The sequence below is a fragment of the Dermochelys coriacea genome, chromosome 2, assembly GCF_009764565.3.
Source record: "Dermochelys coriacea isolate rDerCor1 chromosome 2, rDerCor1.pri.v4, whole genome shotgun sequence".
Classification (NCBI taxonomy): domain Eukaryota; kingdom Metazoa; phylum Chordata; order Testudines; family Dermochelyidae; genus Dermochelys; species Dermochelys coriacea.
The window spans coordinates 100,310,613-100,329,223 of NC_050069.1; the positions used below are offsets into that span (position 1 = coordinate 100,310,613).

Sequence of the window (18,611 nt, forward strand, 5' to 3'; positions counted from 1 at the left end):
GGATCTCTTTTGTCAGGTGATGATATCTAAGCATCTCACAGTATTGCCCAACAACAAGAGCAATCATTTTCAATCAATAGTTGAATGTATTGTACTAGGGAAAGTCAAAATATTTTGATGCACCTCATGCTCAATAACATGTTCTTTTCCCACTCTCTTTTAAATCAGGGCTGCCTTCCTACTTAAAAAGTTTCATTTAATTGTACTTAGACACTTTTTATGGATGTCAAGTCTCTTTACGCTTAAAGGTTGCAAGTAGTTATTTCAGCCAGATAAATTAGAAGCAATTACCTCTTTAGAGAAAAGTACACACAGATTTTCTGTTTAGAAGCTTAGTTCCTGAAAGGGAATTTTGCTATTGACTTCAAAGGCAGAAGGATCAGCCCATAGATCCTTGTCTAAACTCAACATCTTGGCTCTGCAAAATTGGTATAGAAATCTCATGAGGAAAGGCTCACATGAGATTTCAGGTACTGTCTGCCCTGCTTCAGTTCAGAAATACTCCTAGAGCAGTCACTTCTAACGTAAATTTATTCAAACCTCAGAAAGAGTTTGGGTTTGATTCAAGTTTGGATCAAAGAAGCTTGTTGGTTATTTTATTTGAACCCTGCTTGCATAACTCTACAGTAAAAAGCCTCTCTGACTTAAATTACCAAAAGTATGGATCTTTATGGAAATAAGAACACATCTGTAGCTACACAGATAATGCTGTTGTATCAAGCTGATAAAGAAATAATTCTATTTTTTTAAATGAACATAGAGAAGGTGCTAACAGCTACTGAAGCCAATACTATTAACAAGTTAGAGCCGGATAAAATGTTGGTCAACTTGAAACTACTCATGAATTTGTGATGAATTGACTGAATAGTTTTGACCAAACTGAAAATTGAAATGTTTTGGTAACATTGAAATGAACTGGTTTGTTTTGACATTACTGAAACATTTCAATTTTTCAGACTACAGTCACAAAACGGCTATCATAAATGCTCAAAAAGAAAAGGAGTACTTGTGGCACCTTAGAGACTAACAAATTTATTAGAGCATAAGCTTTCGTGAGCTACAGCTCAAGAAGTGAGCTGTAGCTCACGAAAGCTTATGCTCTAATAAATTTGTTAGTCTCTAAGGTGCCACAAGTACTCCTTTTCTTTTTGAGAATACAGACTAACACGGATGCTACTCTGAAACCTATCATAAATGCCTATCAATTGCCACTATGAATGACAAAGAATAGTCATTGGGCTAAGGAAAAAGAGTAAGAATGACTATAGCTTGGTGGTTAGGGTACTCACATGGGCCTGTGGGAGACCCAAGTCTCTGCTCCAATGGCTATTTAATTATCTACACAAGGTGGAACAGTTTAAACAGGAGAAATTGAAAGAGACACCCGCTTTCCCTATCAGAATATCCCATATTCCAGTGGGGAAGGCACTCTCCTGAAATGTGGGAACCTAAGTTCAAATCCCTTCCTTAGAGCAGGTAGAAGAAGGATGTCCATGGCTGCCTTCAGCCATTAGTGCCCTACCATGGATGCAGTGGGTGTTGGGCTGAGTCTGGCTCAGTTTACCCCATCCTACCAATAACCATCTAGTTCTGTGTGTGGCGGTTTCCTGTTATGACTCCAGCTGGCTAGGTCAGTAGTAGTCTATCCCCTTCTGGGGCAGTGAAGAGAGTGGTGAACTAGAAGACCAGTGTCCCTAGTGAATGATTGATAGTCCCAGGCCCCACATGGGGTCCTGACCGCTTTGTTCCAGACCCCTTAGTATTCTCTCTACTGGGGATGGTAGGGGAAAACCAGTGCCAACCACTCCTCTGAGTTCCAGCCCAGAGACTCTGTATGAAGCAGCTGCAACTCCCAATCCCTTGCTGCTTCCTTCCTTCCTCACATCTTCTGTTGACTTTTCCCATACTCATATTCTGATTCTCCGACTCTGGAAGTCACATTTCCTAGCTGGCTTACTGCCATTCAGTTGCTGAAGGAGTTTCCTCTCAGGAGTCTCTCTGGAAGACCATTTGTCTTCTGCACTGCAGTCTTTTTTATCCATCCACCACCCCACAACTGTTACAAGTCCAGAAATTAGCTGAAGCTGAGAAGAAAAGTCAGGCTCACTGTTAACCCCTTCGTGACAGGAGCAACATAGGATTTTGTAACATATCCCTGACTCACTGGCATGGCGCCTCCTGCTGGTCGTCCAGGAATTAGCTCTCTCAGCCCTGGAGCATCCTCTATGGGCCAGTGTCTTGTCCTCTATTACCTACTCCTCTGCAGTCCTTTTATCTCCACAACATATAGGCCCCATATCCCTCCCGAATCACAGTGCCCCTTACCTGGGGGTGCTGCCCAGTGAACCCCACTCTCCTGAGCCCACCTGGCCTCAGTGACCCACTGCCAGTCTTCATCTAACCCCCTCCCTCAAGGGCAAACTGCAGTCTGAAGTGGCTACTCATCACTGGCTAGGGGGTTGGATGTGCTGCCTTTCCCTCTAGCCCCAGTACCTCCTTAGGCCTTCCTGTCAGGCCACAGCTCACGAGGTCACCAGGCCTGAGCTCCCCAGATCAGCCTGCCCCTTCTCCAGCACTGCTCTTTTGAAGGTACCCTATACTCCCAGGCAGCCCGGTCCTTCCCACCCCAAGGATGGAGTGAGACTGCCTGTCTCCTAGCTCACAACCCTTTTTATACCAGCCCTACCGGGCCTGGATTCTCAGCTACCTGCCTTTGCCTAATTGGCTCCTTGTGACAGCCCTTTCCCAGAGCTGGTTTTAACCCCTTTCTCCCTGGAGTGAGGTGCTTGCCCCGCTACAGGTTTATATATTCCAAGATGGAAGAACTAAACTCAGCTCTCCCAAATCCCAGATAAGCCCTAACCACTGATGAAAAGTTATGAGACCAAGACCATCACTACCACCTCTTCCTTCTCACCTCCTTCATTGTGCCTGCCCTCTGTCTTGCCCATGCCCTCATTTTCTGAATCAAGTCCTCCTCTGCTTTCAAGTCAGGTTAAAAAAAACTTATTCAACCCAACTCAAAATATTTTCCAACATTTCAATGCTGTTAAAATTAAAAAAAAATGGTTTGACCCAAAGCAAAAACTATTTTTTTTATTTTTCAGAACAGCCATTGAACAAAAATATCCATTAATCACTCAGCTCTTTTAGCAAGTACCAGCTGTCATACCCACAGCTTGTACAATCTTTTAATTTTTGGTAAGGAGGAGTGAGTAGTACTTTTGTTTGGCTGCAGAATCCTGGGCAAGCCCAAATGATTTAGCTTTTGAATGGATTTTGGTTAATTCCACTTTTGGAGAGGAAATCAGTGGACACACACATTATTTAGCCAGGTACAGAGTTGTAGTCAAAGAGCACTCTGTGCATCCTGGGACAGTACAGATTAGTCTGGTCCTGGTGTAACTTTTGGAAGCCTCAAGGGACTCTCCCAAGTTAATCTGTGGCAAAGACTGAATAGAACCCCAGGCTCCTGACCCTCAGGTATTCCAAATAAAAAATAGTGGGAAAAATTAGTAGAAGAACATAGAGTCAGAGTATTTGGGGTTGTTTTGTGTCTTGGGTGCTGAATAGGAAGTTCTTTATTATTCATAGATGACTCAGGCAACAAATCCGACAAGACCATCTATTTCTTGAAATTTCTGTTCCCAGGCTCAACTGGAATGAGAAATTCATTGAGCAGAAATGTAATGGTTGTACCTTACTGAAACTTTAAAAAAGGGTTTATGTATGGTTCTAGTTTTGATCAAATGTGCATTTGATTAATAAACTTTATACATGATTTAAAAGATCTTTATTACATCCCAAGGCACATTTTCTACATATCTGAGCGTATGCATTAATGTGATATTGTGGCTACTCAGGTAGTGCCACCCACAGGAATTAACCTTGGCAATACACATACATCTACATTCAACAGACACATGTAACTTAAAACTATCAACATCTAACTTTTTATTAGACACAATAGCCAGACAAATAATTTAACTGCATTGAAACTTGAGCAATAAAACTCCCTTATCTGCTCTAAGTTTTTTTAAAGCCAAGTACAGTAGGTTAGACCCTGTGGCAATCAGCTAAGGTATTTGTCATTGTTAGAGTATATGAAGTCTTTAAACATTAAGGTCATAGTTCTTAAATAAGATTTCCATGTTGCAAATAACTAGTTTGAATTCATGAGCTGGAAATATGCAGTTATTACATTTACTTGTCCCACAACGTGAATCTAAGATTTATGAAGTTGCATAGTTTTCACTAGTAGATGATGTCAAGTGCCAGCTTCACATTATGTCCGATTTTCCTATTTTAAAGTCACAACTATCCGTGTTTCATGAATTACGCCAGAAAGATGCATAGATTTTGGGGAGTAGGAAGGGATATTAAGTGCCAAATAGAAGTCCAGGTACATCTTTTTATTATATTGACAAAAATGTGGCCAACCACACTCAAACTCAGTATTATATGACTCTAATATCTATCATCTCCATAAATATAAGCCAGGTAATCATCTTAGCCTTAATGCCCTGTGAATCTAATGCATCGCATGTATGACTAGTGGATCCATAAACTCAGCTAAGTGCTAGCACTGAGAGGGAGTTACGCTCCTTTCATCTGATACTTCTTCAAGTCAGTAGGTCCATCAGGGTTTATCACAACATATGTACCGATCATCAGAAGTGCTCTTTCAATTTTACCTTCTTTTCTGTGTTATACAAATACTAAATTCCTATTGTAAAAACACTGAAAGGATCATTTTTAATACTCAACTCCAGACAGAATAGTAATTTGATTGTTCAAATCTCTGGAGAAGAGTTTCCACATATGAGATTTCTTCAGACAGCAGAACTAAAAACATATGGCTTTTAAAAGATCAAGAGTAGAACATATGGCAACAAAACACTTATTTGCATTTTATTTTGCAGTAGAGGAACTGAATAGAGTGCTTGTGGATTTGGAGTCTCATTTTCAAATTGTAGCCTCCAATTTGTTCCTGCAGTTTTTTCAGAGAGAGAGAGAGAGAGAGAGCTTTTGGAGAGCTTTTGATGCATGTTAATGATCAACACCTGATTGAAGCTATTCAGATGTCTATGCTATAAAATATTTTTGCTTGCGAACTTATGCTTACAGTGGTTTGGGGCAGTTCAAAACTGGAGGCCCATTTGAGATCTTTATAGAGGGAAAACTTAGAACCTCCCCCCCCTCCATTTTAACAAAAAACAATTATTTGAGAGATATTCCCTAAATGCTACATAGACAACCTAGTTATTCAACACTTATGCATGATGATGAGCGCTTATTCATGTGGATAGGGTCCCTGGTGGACTGTACAAGGAAACATATTCCTGAGTAAAGGACCCTTAATGACAATTTCCTGTCAAAAGCCCTCTCCTAGTTACATGGGGCGAGAGTGTGTGGAAGAGTGTTTAAGGGAGGGGAAACTAGATTGAGTACCTCCACTGATTGCAACTGCACTGGTTTCACATGTGGCAAAGTGTCCTGTTTATAGTCCTTTGGACTGTCCTCTTTAAAAAGAGTTAATTCAAAACCATTCTAGAAGACAAGATACCAATGTACACTATGGGCACATCCACTTATTCCTAATTAGCTGAGAAAAAGGCGAGTGTTAGAATCACAGCTCCAGCATGTTGCGGGCGGTTGGGGGTGTCATACATTCATTACAAGCCAGTCTCTTTTAACTGCTGTAACGTAATCTTTGATGTTCAATAAAAGTTTCTGGGTGGACCGTAAGACCATAAGATGAAAAAGATTGGGGTGTTTGACGTGCCCAGAACACTGACCCTTCCCTACAAAGATCCTAAAATTCTTAGGGTTGAGTTTTCTAAATCATTTCCAGATCATATATTTGGCATGCAAACCCTGTATCTGCACACACAGATAAATATTACAGATGCAGATCTGATAATGAATAGAGACAGGCAAAAATGGAAAAGCTTCAAACTTTTGTCAAAAACTCTACACAGAAATTTTAAATCAGCTCTAGAAATGAATGAATGAATGAACCAACATCTAACAATCCATTACATTAGTTACCTGATTTGTTGATGTAAATACCAAATTGCTCTTGCAAATGCAGATTGTGTTTATAAACAGGTGCATTTGTATGTATATGTAAACATGTCATTTTTGCAAGTACAATATCAGAAGACATTTTTATACAATGTGGGTAACGTGAGCACACAGACGATTTGAATTTATATTGAAATTGTGGAGTTATATGTCTGAGTGCTAGATCTATCTATTTTTATAATATCAGTGGTGGGAATATTTTATAGACTGCCTGAATTATCTTTGTAGACTACCTGTATTATTCTTTAACTTCTACCAGTGCATTTTCTGTTTACTTCAAATTTCTCATCTCTTCTCTGAACATATACATTGCTCCTACTCAATCTTTCAAGAGTGCTTTGTCACTTATGATGCTACCATCACTTTACTTCTCACTGCTGATCAGTTTAGGTTCTGTATTAAGGGCACAATTTTCAAAAGGGTGGCCTTTTCTTTTGAAGGCATAAGGAATGTGAGATACTTATAAGTTATGGAGATGGGAACCAGAGTAACATCTATAAATAAATGAATGTGAATTTTAGCGACAAAGTATATTGGTGTGGAAGATCTGTAAGTGATTAATACAGTTCACAGGAGGCCCACTTAGGACATGGTTTTAAAAGGCACTTTAAAATCATTAGTTTAACTTTCACTATGTCATTGTTCAAAATTGTTACCCATGTTAGCCACAGCTGTCATCTTCCTAAATCTTTAACTCTCTGTTCTTGTTAAAGATCTGAATTGCTAGTGATGGATGCAGAAAAATAATTACTACTCACACAGCTTCTCCATATATCCAAGATAGAAAATATATATAATCTAATATGTGTATCCTTAACAGGATATCCTATTTTAAACAAAGAAAAAATAAATTATTAAAAAGCTACTTTTTGTGATAAGAAAAAGAAGAGTAAACTTCGTAGTGGGGATAAATACAAGAGTGCACAAGCAAACAATGCCAGGCTCAGTCAACTACGAGGAATAATTAAGAAATAGATTGGATTTCCCTTTTGAATCTGGAAGGAATCTAGAAACTTTTAAAGTGCTATGTGCAATACAGACAGGCAAAGTGCTTCAGGAGATCTTTAAGTCAAGTCAGCTAGGAAAGGATAAATTTTCCATGCACCTATAATCCATCATTGCCTTAAAATGACAATAGTTGTGATATTTATCTGTAACAAAGCTTTTAGTTTCTGGTTACATGGCTGGCTTCCAGTAGTCCATGTGACCAGTCCAAATTACATTTCTTCTTCTTCTGATTTTTTTGGTAAGCTACATTAGTATATTGCAGAAAGGCCTTCTGCTGAGTAGATCTTTGTGCAAAGAATACTTAACTCAGGTCAAGAGAACTGTCTCCTTCAACCATGCCTCCTTCAGAGGCACTTAAAACCCAACTTAAAAACTTGAGAGTGCCCTATCAAAGAAAAGATCAGAACATAAAACATGCTCTGAGCAATCATCATTTTTTGACTAGTGGCGTTGCACCTATTAATTTGAATATAAGTTACAAATAACAAGCCATTGTGCTTACAGCTAACATTATAGGATTCACAGCAATGGATTTACAAAATCAGACCTCATTTTTTAACACTAAAAATTATCTTACACCTTTCTGCTACAGGAGATGAGGTTTAAAGACACTGGACTTCTGTAATGTTTTGCACATCTCAAGCTAAGCTATTGTTCATTGCTTATGCTACAGTGTTTGAGTCAAGGAATGTTTAATGGAGAAAAACAATGTGGAAAAATGTACATTAAATGCCAGCCAAGCTGAAAAAGTGTGTTATTTTTATTTTTGTGAAATATTGTTTTGTTTTTATGGAGGGATTGCTATTACCAAGGTATCTGAAAGGCTAACCAATCATGTAATAGTTTAGGAGCATCACATAGAACAGCAACTGAAGCTAAATAACTACCATTCGTTATGAAGGGAGATTCTTGCATAACGCTGTACTTGCAGTTCTGAAACAGAGAAAGAGAGAGAAGAGAGAATCTCAAAATACGAGCATATTTTAGTCTCTTCCTACCTAAACCAACTCTTGACCCTACTTGCCTCATTTTCCATTGGAACTGTTTTGATAGAAAATTGGGGTTTGATTAAAATATCCCCCCCACACACACACCTAAAAAAGAATCTTCCTGCTCAAAATTTCAGTTTTTGACCAAAAAATTCAAATGCCTAAAAATGACATTTTTATTTGGTTGTCACAGTGCCTCCTGGTAATTGAATTACATGGTACCTCATGTCCCCATACTTCTCTATGGGCCAGCTCCTTGGCTGGACATCTTCCATGATGCCCCACAGCCAAGGACACTCTGTGATGCAGTCTCCTCTCTCTAAGAGGGAAGGGACAGATTGTTCCCCAGTGATATAATCCTGGAGGAGGCCCTCCTGCATTCAGCTCTCCCTTTCCCTTTGTTGCTGGGTGTTTGGAGCTAGCTGCCAACACAACACTGCCTATATATCTTCTTGAAGGGTTCGCCGAAAGGTTGTGATCCCCAGTCCGCATTAACTCTTACATTGTGCCCCTTTTACAGAGGGAGACCCTTTATTTCAGGGCGATTCTAGGGGCAGCAACATCCAGGACAATCTCTGATAGGGCACCTTCAGTGGAGTTGTGTTGCCATGGAGTACAGGATGACACTCCCTAGTCAGTAAGAGACATAAAGTCTCCACTTGGATATGCCCTACTATCGTGCCCACAATCTGCAAGGTTTGGGGAATGTTTACAAATTGAAATTATAAACAGACCAATAATCTGTCTCTGTAAATTGAACTGTATGGAAAGAAAAACAGCTGTAGCTAGAACAAGGAAGGATGGCCTGGGTACAGAGTTTATCTACCTTTTCAGGCTGGCAACTGCTTACTCAAAGTAAAAAGACTTCACTCCACTCTTATTATTAAAGAGTAAAAACATAGCAATGATAACAGTGATCAACCTGTATTGTGTGTGGGTGTGTTTATAGAGGCTGACAAATAATAATTGATCTGAAAGGGTAAGGGTGGGCAGAGAAACAATAATAACATAACATTTTCAATGTCTCACAGCTGCCCTGATTGCCTTTTGTTACACCTTCCCCACCTCAAGAGATGCAGGTTCAATTTCTGGCTCAACTAAAGACTTCCTGTAGAATCTCACGTGACAAGACCAAAACCAAAATTTTACAGCCAATTAAAAACTTAGGGTGAGGGGTGTTGGGAGGAATGAAACATTCTTTGACTTGAAACGTTTGTTTATTTGTTTCAAGCATTTAAAATGTTTTGAATTTTTAATAAAATAATCTGGAATGCCTTGTGCCAGTTTCACCTACTTTTGGGCAACCCTCTTTTTTTTTTTTTTTTTTTTTTGGAAGGACCAATGTGACAGATGTAGGAGAGAGACAGTATGTAGATTAAGTGACTTGTCACCTGAGATTCTACAGGAAGTCTTTAGTTGAGCTAGAAATTGAACCTGTGTATCTTGAGTACCAGCCCAGAACCCTATTTGCTAGCTTAATGTTTTTTTCAGCTGGTGGGTTGTGACCTGAGGTGGGGAACGTGTAACAAAAGGCAATCAGGGCAGCTATGAGACATTGAAAATGTTATGTTATTATTGTTTCTCTGCCCACCCTTATCTTTCCAGATCAAGTATTATTTGTTAGCCTCTATAAACACACTCATATTTTTGGAGGATGGGATTATTTGAGCAGATCCTCCATTAACAACCCATAAACCTATAAAAGCTGCAGTGACCCATTAAAAGGAAAAACAAAATCCATGTGTAGGAGATCCCAGGAACAGATCTGACAGTAATAACAGGACCTAATTGTGTATATTCTAACAAAATATATCTTAAACTCCACAGATGAAGTTATTTAATTATAAATTCTCATGTAATAGAGTTTAGAAATAGAAAGTGTATAGTTCCTGTGATGTAAGGTAAGCATGATGGCAAGTTTCATTATTCAGTGTGTTTACTGTTTATAGCATGATGGTTATTTGTGAAAAAAAAAACCTTAATGGTAGAAAACAAGAATTTTATTGATATTCTTTTGAATATCTAATCACTTGCAGTTGAAAAAGAAGAAGAAACAATTGAAAGCAGAATTTAAAAACTAGATCTTAAAGCAAAGTATTTTGAAGATCAAGTTAATATAAGTATCAGAAAAATGAGGCAGATTCTAAGATCTGCAGAAAAATGTAGAAGAGGAGATTATTTTGAGAGTTGGGGAAAATAAATGGGAAGGAAATACAGCAACTGAAGAAAATGAGAAAAGAGAAAATAGATTTAAAGAAATCAACGTTAGACTATATGGTTCTGGTAGGAATGGCATTCTAATCAACAGTGTTATTGGGGCAGGAAAATCTGTCATATACCTTAAGAAAAAAAGTTTGCTGCATTTGGCTACAATTAAAGCTGCTTAAGTGAGCTGTAGCTCATGAAAGCTTATGCTCTAATACATTTGTTAGTCTCTAAGGTGCCACAAGTACTCCTTTTCTTTTTTAAAAACTCAGTGATTTCTTTTCCTGAAAATCTTTTCTTTTTACTTCAGTGTATGTGGAGTCACATCTCTCATATTTCATTTTGAATTCTGGGTTCCAATAAGCTACAATCATTAAAGGAAAACTCATTCTAAATCTTTTTCATTTCACCTGGTTTTGCATAAAAACTATGACCTTCACTGCCTCAAACTGGTATGTCTGTCAAACTTTTGATGAATCTGTGCTGAGATGTGACATGATGTTTTAAAAATGGAACTTGAAACCAAATAACTTTTACGTTTTTGTGTGTTTGACCCCACCCCCCAAATACAGTATCCACCCATGAATCTTGGGAGCATTCATAATCATCTGCACTTCATCCGCATTGCTAGTTACCCACTCTATAGAATTACCACATAGATAAGAAGTGAAGGAACTAGCTCATAAAATCCATGCTTGAAAGCCACTGTAGGCCTTAGCTTCTAGTGTAGCCTTTAGCATTTTTTATACATTTAAAAGAGAATGTAAACAAATAGAAAAATTATTGGGGGGAACACAGTTTAATTCTACTTTACTCTTCACTCTCACCTTCCTTCCCTGAACATGATTTAGTTGGGAATTAATCCTGCTTTAAGCAGGGTGTTGGACTAGATGACCTCCTGAGGTCCCTTCCAACCCTAATATTCTATTATTCTGTTTCCATAGTCATCTGTATATAGGAGAGGGTAACATGTCTACATAGACTTGACTCATGTGGCTGCAAAAGTTTGGCAGAGCCATTTCCTAATCAAAGTGCTCCATTTCATTTGCAAAAGATTTCTGGACTCTTTATTAGTGGTGCTTATATTTCTGATGTCCAGGTGTAAAGGAAAAAGGTCTGTAGTTTAATTAACAGTTAAATAACCTTGGAATTTTCACAGGTTGATTGCAAAGCAGAGTGGCAATGTAATTAAAATATGATGTGTGATTTGTATAGACTGCACAGAGCCGCTGTAACCAGATTAACTCCATAAATTACACAAACTGCCCACAATGAGTTACACTGCTCGAAATAATTACAAGAATTTAGATCTAACGCAGACCATCTCTACCAAATATATTACCTCTGACCAGATTAAGTACCTGAATTAATAGATTTATACTGACTCTGACCACAAACAAAGCTCTTCAGATATAAAACATAAGAAATACCAGCTGATCATGCACAACAGAACAGAGGTACAACTTCTTTGTTCTCAATGAGCTGAATTTGACACACTGAGCCATATTCTCGGCTGGTATAAACTGTCATAGCTTCAATGAGTTACACTGTCTGAAGATCAAACCCACTGTTCATAGAACAGTTTAAGACATGCCAGTCTAAAAAACAGGCCAGACATTTACAGGCTGTCCACAGAACAGACTGTGACTGACATGCTGCTCAATTAATAGCTTTTACTGCTTTTCTGCTGAAAGAGCCAAGCACAGCACGGGGCCTCCCTCAATTAACAAAAGTCACTCTCATCCTCTTCTAGTACCTCTTCTCTATGACTATCACAACAGCTGTCTTAGGATACACCTACACTGAAATCAGGGCGTTGAAGCCAGGGCAGCATGGGCAGCAGCCACTTGAGTATGTTCTCAGGGTCATGGAGGGTGGGGTGAGGGGGAGAAATAACATGGGGAAATAGTTTTACTTTGTGTAATGACTCATCCATTCCCAGTCTCTATTCAAGCCTAAGTTAATTGTATCCAGTTTGCAAATTAATTCCAATTCAGCAGTAAAACTATTTCCCCATGTTATTTCTCCCCCCCTCACCCCACCCCCCACTGTTCCTCAGATGTTCTTGTTAACTGCTGGAAATACCCTACCTTGCTTGTCACCATGAAAGGTTTTCCTCCCCCCCCCCCCCCGCTGCTGGTGATGGCTCATCTTAAATGATCAGTCTCCTTACAGTGTGTATGATAAAACCCATTGTTTCATGTTCTCTGTGTGTGTACATAAATCTCCCCTCTGTATTTTCCACCAAATGCATCTGATGAAGTGAGCTGTAGCTCACAAAAGCTTCTGCTCAAATAAATTTGTTAGTCTCTAAGGTGCCACAAGTACTCTTTTTCTTTTTGCGAATACACACTAACATGGCTGCTACTCTGAAATCTCCCCATATAGTGATCAGATCCCATACCTCCCGTTCGGTCCATGCTGGAGCTCTTTTGCGATTCTGGGACTCCATCATGGTCACCTCTGCTGATGAGCTCTGCATTGTCACCTGCAGCTTGCCACACTGGCCAAACAGGAAATTGAAATTCAAAAGTTTGCGGGCCTTTTCCTGTCTACCTGTCAGTGCATCTGAGTTGAGAGTGCTGTCCAGAGCGGTCCCAATGGAGCACTCTGGGATAGCTCCCGGAGGCCAATACCATCTAATTGCGTCCACAGTTCCCCAAATTCGACCCAGCAAAAACGATTTCAGCGCTAATCCCCTTGTCGGGGGTGGAGTAAGGAAATCGATTTTAAGAGCCCTTTAAGTCGAGAAAAAGGGCTTCGTCATGTGGACGGGTGCAGGGTTACATGGATATAGCACCGCTAAATTTGACCTCAACGCCTAGTGTAGACTAGGGCTTAGACTTGAATTAGGCTTGTTAGAAATGGACTTGCGGATGAACAATGGAAGCAGGTATGACTTGTTGATTTAAGGATATTTTGTTTGTATATTTTGACATGTGATGTTAACAGGATCATGTATTTTCTATTCTTTGGTATAAAAAGCAGCATGAGTGAAATGATTTGTCCTTCTCCTTAGAGAAGATGAAGTTTGAGCGCACACACTGAAAAATAATGGAAGAAAAACAACAACAACTCACATTCTACCAGAACAACTACCCGTAGTTATGTTCCTTTACAATGATCATAGTTTGAAGGTGGGGAGGAGGGAAAAGGAGGGTGGCCGCTCTAATGCCTGAGTTGCCTGTTTCCTTGGCTATAAAATGAGACAATGAGGTTTAGTCACTGATGACAAAAGGGAAGGAAAAAATAGAATAGATTTCCAAAAGCAAAAGCTGTATGAAACCCGTTTAGCTGGTCTGTGTCACCAATCCCACAGAGCTGTTTAATAAAAAAGCCTAAAAGACAGGTATAAATCATGGAAAGCAAAACTGCCAAGTGTGATATAATTCAGATAAGCATAAGATGAGGAAAAACTAAATTATCCCTGGGCACTTAGGCTAAGGCTTTTCTGATCTCACGTATCAAAACAGAGTCTACATCAAAATAAGGACAATTTCCAAATGAAGGACAAAAATCATAAGAACCAAACCAAATATTGTAGTTGATCGTAGTGGATTCCAAGCTAAATATGAGTGGAGAGAGTAACACTGTTGTGAAAAACCCCATTTTGGTTTGGGTCAAACCAAAGCCCAGTATCCTGTCTTCTCACAGTGGTGCTTCAGAGGGAATGAACAGAACAGGTAATCATCAAATCATCCATCCCCTGTTACCAATTCCCAGTTTCTGGCAAACAGAAGCTAGGGGCACCATCACTGTCCATTGATGGACCTATCCTCGATGAATTTATCTACTTCGTTTTTGAATCCTGTTATAGTCTTGGCCTTCACAACATCTTCTGGCAAGGAGTTCCACAAGTTGACTGTACGCTGTGTGAAAAAATACTTTGTAGAATCAAATGACTGGAATGGACCCAGAGAGGTCTTCTAGACCAGTCCCCCGGCACTCAAGGCAGAACTAAGTATTATGTAGACCATCCCTGACAGGTGTTTGTCTTACCTACTCTTAAAATTTCCAATGATGGAGATTCCACAATTTCCCTAGGCAATTTATTCTAGCGCTTAACCACACTGCCAGTTAGGAAGTTTTTGCTAATGTCCAACCTAAACTGCCCTTCCTGCAATTTAAGCCCACTGTTTCTTGTCTTATCCTCAGAGGTTAACAAGAACAATTTTCTCCCTCTACTTTGCAACAACCTTTTATGTACTTGAAAACAGGTATCACATCCCCTGTCTCTCTTTTCTTCTCCAGACTAAATAAACCCAATTGTTTCAATCTTCTCTCATAGGTTATGTTTTCTAGACCTTTAATGATTTTTGTTGCTTTTCTCCGGACCTTCTCCAATTTGCCCACATCTTTTATGAAATGTGGCACCAGAACAGGACACAATATTCCAGCTGAGGCCTAATTAGCACAGAGTAACGTGGAAGAATTCTCTCTCATGTCTTGCTTACAACATTCCTGCTACTACATCCCAGAATGATGGTTGCTTTTTTCACAACAGTGTTACTCTCTTCACTCATATTTAGCTTGTGATCCACTATGATCAACTACAAATCTCTTTCTGCAATATTCCTTCCTAGGCACTCATTTTCTATTTTGTACGTGTGCAACTGATGGTTCCTTCCTAAGTGGAATATTTTACATTTGTTCTTATTGCATTTCATTCTATTTACTTCCACCATTTCTCCAGTTTGTCCAGATCATTTTGAATTTTAATCTTATCATCCAAAGTAGTTGCAAACCCCTTCCCCCCCCTCCAGTTTGATACTGTCTGCAAACTTTATAAGTGTACTCTGTATGCCATTATCTAAATCAGTGGTTCCCAAACTTGTTCCGCCGCTTGTGCAGAGAAAGTCCCGGCACGCCGCGCCGGTTTGTTTACCTGCCGCATCCACAGGTTCGGCTGATCGCAGCTCCTAGTGGCTGCAGTTTGCTGCTCCAGGCCAATGGGAGCTGCGGGAAGCGACGCAGGCCGAGGGACATACTGCCACCACTTCCAGCAGCTCCCATTGGCCTGGAGTAGCGAACTGCGGCCAGTGGGAGCCGCGACCGGCCGAACCTGTGGACGCGGCAGGTAAACAAACCGGTGCAGCCCACCAGGGGTTTTCCCTGCACAAGCGGTGGGACAAGTTTGGGAATCACTGATCTAAATCATTGATGAAGATATTGAAGAGAACTGGACCCATAACTGATCCCTGTGGGACACCACTCAATATGTCCTTCCAGCTTGACTGTGAAGTACTGATTACTTTGTGGGAACAGTTTTCTAATCAGTTATGTACTCACCTTATAGTAGCTCCATCTAGGTTTTATTTTCCTATTTTGTTTATGAGAAGGTCAAGTGAGACAGTATCGGAAGCCTTACTAAAGTCAAGAGGCTGACAAAGGAGGTGCTGTAGTCATAATGAACAGGTCGGATTATGAACAGGAGGCTGCCAGGCAACTTTCCAACACCACATTCTACAGGCCACTACCTTCTGATCCCACTGAGAAGTACCAAAAGAAACTACGCCATCTGCTCAAGAAACTCCCTGCTACAGCATGGGAACAAATCTGCATGGACATACCCCCAGAGCCCCAACCAGGGCTTCTATCTGCTACTCAAGATCCATAAACCTGGTAACCCTGGACACCCCATCATCTGAGGCACTGGCACTCTTACAGCAGGACTATCTGGATATTTAGATTCTCTCCTCAGATCCCATGCTACCAGCACGCCTAGCTATCTTCGACACACCACCGACTTCCTAAGGAAACTACAATGTATTGGTGATCTTCCTGAAAACACCATCATGGCCACCATGGATGTAGAAGCTCTTTACACCAATATTCCACATGAGGATGGACTACAAGCTGTCAAGATGATGAGGCCATGGCACACCTGGTGGCTGAGCTTTCTGACTTTGTCCTCACACACAACCATTTCAGATTTGGGGACAACTTATACCTTCAATTAGGGGCACTGCTATGGGTACCCACATGGCCCCACAGTATGCCAACATTTTTATGGCCGACTTAGAACAACACTTCCTCAGCTCTCGTCCCCGAGTGCCCCTCCTCTTCTTGCACTGCATTGATGACACATTCATCATATGGACCCACAGGAAGGAGACCCTTGAAGAATTCCACCTGGATTTCAACAATTTCCACCCTTCCATCAACCTCAGCCTGGACCAGTCCACACAAGACATCCACTTCCTTGACACTACAGTGCAAATAAGTGATGGTCACATAAACACCACCCTATACTGGAAACCTACTGACCGCTATACTTACCTACATGCCTCCAGCTTCCATCCAAGAAACATCACACGATCCATTGTGTACAGCCAAGCCCTAAGATACAACCGAATTTGCTCCAATCCCTCAGACAAACACCTATAAGAGCTTTATCAAGCATTCTTAAAACTACAATACCCACCTGGGGAAGTGAGGAAACAGATTGACAGAGCGAGAAATCACCTACCCAGGACAGGTCCAACAAAGAAAATAACAGAACACCACTGTCCATCACGTACAGCCCCCAGCTAAAACCTCTCCAGCACATCATCAACTATCTACAGCTTATTCTGGAAAATGTCTCACAGACCTTGGGAGGCAAGCCAGTCCTTGCTTACTGACAGCCCCCCAACCTGAAGCAAATACTCACCAGCAACTACACACCACACCACAGAAACACTAACCCAGGAACCAATCCCTGTGGCAAACCTTGTTGCCTACTCTGTCCCCATATCTACTCTAACAACACCAACAGAGGACCCAACCACATCAGCCACACCATCAGGGGCTCATTCACCTGCATGAATACTAATATTATATATGCCATCATGCGCCAGCAATGCCTCTCTGCCATGTACATTGGCGAAACCGGACAGTCCCTACATAAAAGAATAAGTGGACATGAATCAGACATCAGGAATGGTAACATACAAAAGCCAGTAGGAGAACACTTCAATTTTCCTGGACATTCTATAACAGATTTAAAAGTAGCTATACTTGAACAAAAACACTTCAGAAACAGACTTCAAAGAGAAACAGCAGAACTAAAATTCATTTGCAAATTTAACCATTAATTTAAGCCATTTAAGCCATTAATTTGGGCTTGATAAGGACTGGGAGTGGCCGGCTCATTACAAAAGCAGTTTTTCCTCTCCTGGAATTGACACCTCCTCATCTATTATTGGGAGTAGACTATATCCACCCTGATTAAATTAACCCTGTCAGCACTGGATCTCCACTTGTGATGTAACTCCCTTCGCTTCATGTGTTATTATATAATGCCTGCATCTGTAATTTTCACTCCATGCATCTGAAGAAGTGGGTTTTTACCCACAAAAGCTTATGCCCAAATAAATCTGTTAGTCTTTAAGGTGCCACCAGACTCCTTATTGTTTTTGTTGATACAGACACAGCTACCCCTGATACTTTACTAAAGTCAAGATATACCACATCTACCACTTCCACTGTCAAAGAAAGCTATTAGGCTCGTTTGACACAATTTGCTCTTCACAAATCCATGCTGACTGTTACCTTTCACCTTATTTTTCTAGGTGTTTGCAAATTGATTGTTAATTATTTGCTCCATTATCTTTCCACGAACTGAAGTTAAGTTACTGACTGGTCTGTAATTCCCCAGGCTCGTTGTCCTTATTTCCCTTTTTATAGATTTGCACTGTGTTTGTCCTTTTCCAGTCCACTGGAATCTCCTCCTTCTTCCATGACTTTCAAAGAGAAATCACTAATGGCCCAGATATCTCCTCATTCAGCTCCTTGAGTATTCTAGGATGATTTCATCAGGACTTGGTGATTTGAAGACATCTAACGTGTCTAAGTAATTTTTAACTTTTTCTTACCCTACTATAGCTTCTGATCCTACCTCATTTTCACTGGCATTCACTATGTTAGACAACCAATCGCTACTAAACTTTTTTGTGAAAAAACAAAAAAAATGTCATTTAGCACTTCTGCCGTTTCCACATTTTCTGTTATTATTTTCCCCTCATCATTGAGTAACTGGACTACCTGTCCTTGGTCTTCCTCTTGCTTCTAATGTAGCTGTATAATGTTTCTTATTATTCTTTATGTCTCTCGCTAGTTTAATCTTGTTATGTGCCTTGGCTTTTCTAATTCAAGAAGAGTTCTGAGTAGAATAAAAACATATTATATGAACAAAGCATTTAGATGTGCAAGTTTAACTGACTGAGTACTCTATGGATGTACAACCTGCACACATCACATGCACAGAGCTGCCATGTTGTACCCACGAGCTGCAAAGAGATTTGGGTTTTTTTCCCTGCTTTATCCATTCTTATTCCTGTT

General features: G+C 40.1%; 1 long non-coding RNA gene across 1 annotated transcript; it reads right to left on the reverse strand.

Moving 5' to 3' along the window:
* Window positions 1-1,102: 1,102 nt before the first annotated feature.
* LOC122458466 lies at window positions 1,103-17,682 on the reverse strand. Its single transcript, XR_006278523.1, has 3 exons — window positions 17,543-17,682; window positions 9,390-9,392; window positions 1,103-1,139 (listed from the first exon to the last, which is right to left on the reverse strand). It is a non-coding gene; the product is annotated as an uncharacterized LOC122458466 (long non-coding RNA).
* Between the last annotated feature and the right edge of the window lie 929 nt (window positions 17,683-18,611).